The 7500-nt window shown below is 41.6% G+C and overlaps 2 non-coding genes across 2 annotated transcripts; both read right to left on the minus strand.

Moving 5' to 3' along the window:
* Nucleotides 1–49: 49 nt before the first annotated feature.
* Nucleotides 50–204, minus strand: LOC133667727 (5.8S ribosomal RNA). The gene has a single exon (XR_009833340.1). It is a non-coding gene; the product is annotated as a 5.8S ribosomal RNA (ribosomal RNA).
* A 1544-nt stretch (nucleotides 205–1748) lies between these two features.
* On the minus strand, nucleotides 1749–3666 carry LOC133667786 (small subunit ribosomal RNA). Its single transcript, XR_009833389.1, has one exon. It is a non-coding gene; the product is annotated as a small subunit ribosomal RNA (ribosomal RNA).
* Nucleotides 3667–7500: the final 3834 nt, after the last annotated feature.

The following is a 7500-nucleotide window of genomic DNA, read 5'->3' on the forward strand; positions in this document are numbered from 1 at the left end:
GTACGAAGAGTAACGATACGCAACGCAAGCAGTATTTGGGTTACGTGAACGACCCTCAGCCAGGCGTGGTCCAGGAATTGTATCCGTGGACCGCAATGTGCGTTCGAAATGTCGATGTTCATGTGTCCTGCAGTTCACACGTTGACGCGCAATTAGCTGCGTTCTTCATCGACCCACGAGCCAAGTGATCCACCGTTCAGGGTAATCGTATTTTTCTTTTTATTTTTTATATTAAAGGAAACTACGAGGATTACCCCGATACTGAATCCTTTTTTTTTTTAAACCGTCGCTCAACCTGGAGAGAACGACTCTTCTTCGAAGCATGGTCGCAGAGCCCATACGCTTAAAAAAATTCGATATTGAAAACTATAATTCGTTCAGGTATATATTGCATTCTCGATAAAATTCGATGGGATACGAATTTCGGTTGGCCTCGAGCGGTCTTACCTCCCAATTTCCGAAGCGAATATCCGCTAACGGTACGGGTGTCCGACTCACGACACGATGGCCTCTCTGTATAACCGAACATAATTCGATATTCCCCTCTGAACGAACAACGTTTCAACTTTTAAATAAGAAGCGATAAAATCGGGCTCACGTCGACGCGATGCATCTTGGTTTCGCCGTTCTTGGTTTCGTCGGTTTAAAGCTTACAACGACGACGACCATCACACCATCCACCCATGGGTAGGAAGCACGATTCGAGAATGATTATAGCGTATAAGAGAAAAGAGGTCGAACTGGTATCCATCGAAGAGAACGTCGCGAAACAAAGTTCGACGGCGGCTCGTCCATCCTTCGATTTCGTTTTACTATCGACGCGCTACTTGTCCTTACCGCTTTTTCGATTATCATTATCTCGACAGCTTCGTTCGATCCCAAAGTCTTGGTGTGCGGTCCTCGTCCATCTCCCGTTTTATAACGGGAGCTCAGGCAACGAAAATAAAAAAAGAGAAAGGAGGTACAGAAATGTGAATTTGGTACTTTTCTTGCACGTATCTATATACATACACATACGCAACGCACGCATATACGTTCATAAAGACGGCGGGTCTATTTAAAAAAGACCTCACGCAAGCGCCTTATTGTGTTGTCAAGCCATTTGTCATTTTATTTTTGTGTTTTCAATATATTTCAGTAGGGACGTAATGTTATTAAAGCGGCGGGTCATTTAAAAATTCGACCTCACGCAAGCGCTTTTTTCTTTTTTATCATTTTGTATATACCATTATGCATATACATACGTGATACGTACACGTACGTGCAAACCGTACCTTTATAAATCTTTATTAAAAATATACATCATCGAGACGGCGGATCGCGTCCGTATATGCATCCGTAAACGCACACACGACGACGACGATCTCACGCAAGCGTCCCTTTGTATCTTTTTGCGTACCATAACGACATTCATCTCGTCGAGACGGCGGGTCCGTTTATTCGATAAATAGACCTTCACGCAAGCGTCTCTTCGAGCTTATTTATCGTTATTCCCTCTCTCTTCGTGTCGAATTTTCGTGTCTGGTAAGAAAAAAATTCGAAAATGATCGAAATCAACGGATACAACGGACGGAAGGGATTTCTTTTTCTTTCCCTCCTCACGTAAGCCATCGTTCCGTGATTTCATTATTCGTTCGATGTACAAAGTACATTTTGGTATTTAGTAATGGAATCGAAATTCCATTTTATCCTTCTCCTTTTTTATCTCTCTTTTTGTTACGCATTCTCTTTTTGTATGTTTCATTCGTTAATGATCCTTCCGCAGGTTCACCTACGGAAACCTTGTTACGACTTTTACTTCCTCTAAATGATCAAGTTTGGTCATCTTCCCGGTAACATCGGCAATGCCGAGACATTGGCCGCGCACCAGTCCGAAGACCTCACTAAATCATTCAATCGGTAGTAGCGACGGGCGGTGTGTACAAAGGGCAGGGACGTAATCAACGCGAGCTTATGACTCGCGCTTACTGGGAATTCCTCGTTCATGGGGAATAATTGCAAGCCCCAATCCCTAGCACGAAGGAGGTTCAGCGGGTTACCCGGGCCTTTCGGCCAGGAAAACACGCTGATTCCTTCAGTGTAGCGCGCGTGCGGCCCAGAACATCTAAGGGCATCACAGACCTGTTATTGCTCAATCTCGTGCGGCTAGAAGCCGCCTGTTCCTCTAAGAAGATTTGTTTGTACGTTGGTAGTAAAAACCCACCGACCGAAGCCGAGGGCCTTCGAGATACCATAAGTTACGTCTATTTAGCAGGCTAGAGTCTCGTTCGTTATCGGAATTAACCAGACAAATCGCTCCACCAACTAAGAACGGCCATGCACCACCACCCACCGAATCAAGAAAGAGCTATCAATCTGTCAATCCTTCCGGTGTCCGGGCCTGGTGAGGTTTCCCGTGTTGAGTCAAATTAAGCCGCAGGCTCCACTCCTGGTGGTGCCCTTCCGTCAATTCCTTTAAGTTTCAGCTTTGCAACCATACTTCCCCCGGAACCCAAAAGCTTTGGTTTCCCGGAAGCTGCCCGCCGAGTCATCGGAGGAACTTCGGCGGATCGCTGGCTGGCATCGTTTATGGTTAGAACTAGGGCGGTATCTGATCGCCTTCGAACCTCTAACTTTCGTTCTTGATTAATGAAAACATTTTTGGCAAATGCTTTCGCTTCTGTCCGTCTTGCGACGATCCAAGAATTTCACCTCTAACGTCGCAATACGAATGCCCCCATCTGTCCCTATTAATCATTACCTCAGGGTTCCGAAAACCAACAAAATAGAACCGAGGTCCTATTCCATTATTCCATGCACACAGTATTCAGGCAAAGGTAGCCTGCTTTAAGCACTCTAATTTTGCAAAGTAAACGTATCGGCCCACCTCGACACTCAGTGAAGAGCACCGCGATGGGATATTAGTTGGACCGCCCACAAGGAGCTAAGCCCACCGATAGGACGTACCACATAATGCCAGTTAAACACCGCGAGCGGTGAACCGACACTGTGACACACAGATTCAACTACGAGCTTTTTAACCGCAACAACTTTAATATACGCTATTGGAGCTGGAATTACCGCGGCTGCTGGCACCAGACTTGCCCTCAATTGGTCCTCGTTAAAGGATTTAAAGTGTACTCATTCCGATTACGGGGCCTCGGATGAGTCCCGTATCGTTATTTTCGTCACTACCTCCCGTGCCGGGAGTGGGTAATTTGCGCGCCTGCTGCCTTCCTTGGATGTGGTAGCTGTTTCTCAGGCTCCCTCTCCGGAATCGAACCCTGATTCCCCGTTACCCGTTACAACCATGGTAGGCGCAGAACCTACCATCGACAGTTGATAAGGCAGACATTTGAAAGATGCGTCGCCGGTGCTAGATGACCATGCGATCAGCACAAAGTTATTCAGAGTCACCAAAACAAACGATGGACGAACGGACGAGCCGTCCGCCACCGATTGGTTTTGATCTAATAAAAGCATTCCTCCCATCTCTGAGAGGAATTCTGTTTGCATGTATTAGCTCTAGAATTACCACAGTTATCCAAGTAAATGTGTCCACGATCTAATGAACCATAACTGATTTAATGAGCCATTCGCGGTTTCACCTTAATTCGGCATGTACTGAGACATGCATGGCTTAATCTTTGAGACAAGCATATGACTACTGGCAGGATCAACCAGGGATCTTAGTTTATTATTAATATATTTTGCCAATTTTGACATATATATATTTTTCGTCGTCAGTGCCCCCTCACCGATCGACTACAATAGGTCTTTATAAATATTCGAGCACGTATCAAGCATGCTAAACATTTGGTAACCTTTTGAAAAAATTTAATTTCATAAAGCGCGTAATATAAATTCACGCTGAGGCATATCCCAATGTAATATCAGCACTTCCACAATATGCCCCGTTCATTCACAATTTCAAGAATCATACTTCACAATATCATATATATAAAAATTATAATATAATATTGTGTTTTATTTAACAACGTGGTGTTACAATAACATCGCACGTCGTTTCTTTTCTCTCACTTTTACAAACTCAAAGCTCATCATACGAAACGTGTCGTATTGCAAGCCACCAAGAACTATTCGACACGCCCGTACGCCCTAGGGATTTATATATCCTTAGGTGTTAGAAAGGCCCGATCGCTCGAGGCTAAAAGTTGATGCTCAGTCGTACAAGTACACATGGCAAAAGCCATACATACAGGTCACCAGCGTCCCCCTATAGGTCGCTTTGCCGCTCAAGAGCCATTCGGTCATAGACACCGACTCGCGGCTATGCAGTGTGGAGAAAGATCGGTAAGAACCGGACAGAAACAGTCGAGAAAGTATTTCCCGAGGAGCGGTGTACCGTATCTCGACCGAGATCGTAGAACGGACACGCGCCCGACGCTGCTCCGCCCGGCCGCACCGGACCGTCGCTTCTCTTACAGTAACCGAACGGCCGGCCACCATGTCGGCGCCGACCGGGCTAATGCACGGCCGCTTATGGTGCAAAACCGCTGTAGCGACAGACCGAGCGGAGGTACGCTGGAACTTAGACTTCGATCGATGATCATTATCATTATACAAATTGGTAAAAAAAATTACAAATATATTAACAGGATGGTATAAATGAAAGGTCAATAATAGATTTATCAAAAAAATTAAATTTTTTTTTTCTCGATAAGAAAAGTTACGAAAAATTAATTTTTAATAAAGGAACAAAAAAAATTAACAATATAAAAAATTGCAAAGGATAAATATAAATTGATTAATGAAAAAAAACATACCAGTTATAACGTTATTTTTCGAGAAATTAAGAAAAAAATGCCCGAGTCATGTCGGTTCGGTGGCCCGACCGTACGCGCAAAGTCCCCGGTCATGTCGGTTCGCCCGTTCTATATATATCGCTCAGAGTAAAAAAATTATAAGTATATTAACATGACGGTATAAATGAAAGGTCAATATTATATTTTTTCAAAAAAATTAAATTTTTTTTTTCTCGATAAGAAAAGTTACGAAAAATCAATTTTTGATGAAAGAACAGAAAAAATTAACAATATAAAAAATTGCGAAGGATAAATATAAATTGATTAATGAAAAGAACATACCAGTTATAAGGTTATTTTTCGAGAAATTAAGAGAAAAACACCCGAGTCACGTCGGTTCGACCATAGCTCGATCGTACGCGCAAAGTCCCCGGTCATGTCGGTTCGCCCGTCTTACGCGTATGGCGCAAAGTCCCCGGTCATGTCGGTTCGCCCGTCCTGCGCGTATAGCGCAAAGTTCCCGGTCATGTCGGTTCGCCCGTCCTGCGCGTATAGCGCAAAGTCCCCGGTCATGTCGGTTCGCCCGTCCTACGCGTATGGCGCAAAGTCCCCGGTCATGTCGGTTCGCCCGTTCTATATATATATATCGTTCAGAGTTCCCCGGTAAAAAAAAATTATAATTTATATTAACATGACGGTATAAATGAAAGGTCAATATTATATTTTTTCAAAAAATTAAATTTTTTTTTTCTCAATAAGAAAAGTTACGAAAAATCAATTTTTGATGAAAGAACAGAAAAAATTAACAATATAAAAAATTGCGAAGGATAAATATAAATTGATTAATGAAAAAAAAACATACCAGTTATAAGGTTATTTTTCGAGAAATTAAGAAAAACACCCGAGTCACGTCGGTTCGACCATAGCTCGATCGTACGCGCAAAGTCCCCGGTCATGTCGGTTCGCCCGTCTTACGCGTATGGCGCAAAGTCCCCGGTCATGTCGGTTCGCCCGTCCTGCGCGTATAGCGCAAAGTCCCCGGTCATGTCGGTTCGCCCGTTCTATATATATATCGTTCAGAGTTCCCCGGTAAAAAAATTATAATTTATATTAACATGACGGTATAAATGAAAGGTCAATATTATATTTTTTCAAAAAAATTAAATTTTTTTTTTCTCGATAAGAAAAGTTACGAAAAATCAATTTTTGATGAAAGAACAGAAAAAATTAACAATATAAAAAATTGCGAAGGATAAATATAAATTGATTAATGAAAAAAACATACCAGTTATAAGGTTATTTTTCGAGAAATTAAGAGAAAAACACCCGAGTCACGTCGGTTCGACCATAGCTCGATCGTACGCGCAAAGTCCCCGGTCATGTCGGTTCGCCCGTCTTACGCGTATAGCGCAAAGTCCCCGGTCATGTCGGTTCGCCCGTCCTGCGCGTATAGCGCAAAGTCCCCGGTCATGTCGGTTCGCCCGTCCTACGCGTATGGCGCAAAGTCCCCGGTCATGTCGGTTCGCCCGTTCTATATATATATCGTTCAGAGTTCCCCGGTAAAAAAATTATAATTTATATTAACATGACGGTATAAATGAAAGGTCAATATTATATTTTTCAAAAAAATTAAATTTTTTTTTTCTCGATAAGAAAAGTTACGAAAAATCAATTTCTGATGAAAGAACAGAAAAAATTAACAATATAAAAAATTGCGAAGGATAAATATAAATTGATTAATGAAAAAAACATACCAGTTATAAGGTTATTTTTCGAGAAATTAAGAAAAACACCCGAGTCACGTCGGTTCGACCATAGCTCGATCGTACGCGCAAAGTCCCCGGTCATGTCGGTTCGCCCGTCTTACGCGTATGGCGCAAAGTCCCCGGTCATGTCGCAAAGTCCCCGGTCATGTCGGTTCGCCCGTTCTATATATATATCGTTCAGAGTTCCCCGGTAAAAAAATTATAATTTATATTAACATGACGGTATAAATGAAAGGTCAATATTATATTTTTTCAAAAAATTTAAATTTTTTTTTCTCGATAAGAAAAGTTACGAAAAATCAATTTTTGATGAAGGAACAGAAAAATTAACAATATAAAAATTGCGAAGGATAAATATAGATTGATTAATGAAAAAAAAACATACCAGTTATAAGGTCATTTTTCGAGAAATTAAGAAAAAAATACCCGAGTCACGTCGGTTCGACCATAGCTCGATCGTACGCGCAAAGTCCCCGGTCATGTCGGTTGTCCCCGGTCATGTCGGTTCGCCCGTTCTATATATATATCTTTCATAGTTCCCCGGTAAGAAAAATTATAATTTATATTAACCTGACGGTATAAATGAAAGGTCAATATTATATTTTTCAAAAAAATTAAATTTTTTTTTTCTCGATAAGAAAAGTTACGAAAAATCAATTTTTGATGAAAGAACAGAAAAAATTAACAATATAAAAAATTGCGAAGGATAAATATAGATTGATTAATGAAAAAAAAACATACCAGTTATAAGGTCATTTTTCGAGAAATTAAGAAAAAAATACCCGAGTCACGTCGGTTCGACCATAGCTCGATCGTACGCGCAAAGTCCCCGGTCATGTCGGTTCGCCCGTCCTACGCGTATAGCGCAAAGTCCCCGATCATGTCGGTTCGCCCGTTCTATATATATCGCTCAGAGTAAAAAAAAATTATAAGTATATTAACATGACGGTATAAATGAAAGGTCAATGATAGATTTTTCAAAAAAATAA

This window comes from Apis cerana, unplaced genomic scaffold (genome assembly GCF_029169275.1).
Source record: "Apis cerana isolate GH-2021 unplaced genomic scaffold, AcerK_1.0 scaffold3_AcerK, whole genome shotgun sequence".
NCBI lineage: Eukaryota > Metazoa > Arthropoda > Insecta > Hymenoptera > Apidae > Apis > Apis cerana.